Below are 1,716 nucleotides of genomic sequence, written 5' to 3'. Positions count from 1 at the left end.
TATATATATATATATGTATGTGTATATATGTTGTGTATCTGTGTTTGTCCCCCCCAACATCACTTGACAACCGATGCTGGTGTGTTTAGGTCCCCGTAACCTAGCGGTTCTGCAAAAAGAGACCGATGGAATAAGTACTAGGCTTACAAAGAATAAGTCCTGGGGTCGATTTGATTCGACTAAAGACGGTGCTCCAGCATGGCCACGGTCAAATGACTGAAACAAGTAAAAGAATACATTTATATAGGTTGTGATACGCTAGTCTGTTACTTGAGTCTCACTGATTGGCTAGGTTTCTTATAATTATAACCTGTCGTCTGCAAAAGTATTAAAGTTGAAACTGTTAGTAGTAAATGTGCTAATGTTAACACACATCAGTTGTAAATGTATTGAAGCGGTGTTAACAATGTGACTATAACGTAATAATTATACATAAACAAGTATGGAGATAACTACATTTGTTTTAAAGAAATTTATTCGTTTTAAAGTAAACCTGATCAATATCAATCATGATTTGGAATGATTAAATAATGGTTAAATGAATTATATTTAATCTGAGTAAGAGTTATTATGGTGAAAAGAGATGAAGAAAGGAGAGACAGGAGCAGTACTTATAACGAGAAGAGAGAAAGAAAAATAGAGAAAGAGTATAAATGCCTTATTTTGATAGAAAACAAAATATTGTGTGTATGTGTGTGTCTTGCTTGTGAGCGCATATATTTATTTGTATCTTGCATGTGCGTGCATATATATATATATATATATATATATATATATATATAGATATGACTTCCTTGTGTACACCGAGCTTTCGTTTTGTAAAAACAAGTCTATTTACATAACATTCTTAAAACTGTAGAAGAAATTATGATTTTGTACGAGAAAATGATGACTAAACTTTATATTTACGGCACAGTTTGAGCAATTGAATTTTGCATACTGTTGCGTAGCTTTTTATATAGGCGCACATGGTGGAGATGGGTGACAAAAAATCACAGCATTGGCTAAGTGGCGAAGAACACAAAGTTGAAAGTTAAAGATTTTTGTTGCGGCACAGGATCAAAGACTTCCCACCAGATACAACCAAAATCATGCAATGGAACAGAACTCATTAAGTGTTGAATATGTCAATTTTGGGAAGAAATAATTAACGTCATTGTTTCAGCTTCCAGTGTTTCTATTAGATATTTCATTCACTGGAAATTAAGTCAAGAGTAAAAGACATAAGTGACTTGATTCCTTACTCCAGTAATTTACCCAGGGTAAATATTGCTGGTTCATATTGAAAAGCTCTTTATGACTCATAAGGTTTGGAAAGGATGAAGTGCTGTTGCTTTTGGAGGTGATGTCGTTGTTTTTCATGCTGTTTATACATTTTCTCATTTAAATTACTGTTCTCAATACACTCTATTTTTTTTTCTGTTTTCTACTGTGTAACATCAAACTTAGTCTGTTTAATTTTTATATTGTCTATTTTTGTTAATCCCTTTTCGTATGTAAAAATACTTAGGGTACGTGATTATTTACAATATTGTGGTTACAGCCACTATCACTTTAAAATAAACATCTTCCTCTCACCTTGAGGCCATTTGAGCCACCAATAGCAATACAAATAGCAGCTGTACAATATATGTACATACATACATACATACACACACATATATATACATATATATGTATGTATATATATATATATATATATATATATATATACAT

This window comes from Octopus bimaculoides, chromosome 4, assembly GCF_001194135.2.
Source record: "Octopus bimaculoides isolate UCB-OBI-ISO-001 chromosome 4, ASM119413v2, whole genome shotgun sequence".
NCBI classification, from domain to species: domain Eukaryota; kingdom Metazoa; phylum Mollusca; class Cephalopoda; order Octopoda; family Octopodidae; genus Octopus; species Octopus bimaculoides.
The sequence above is the reverse complement of the archived record's forward strand: the minus strand, read 5'-3'. Positions refer to the sequence as shown.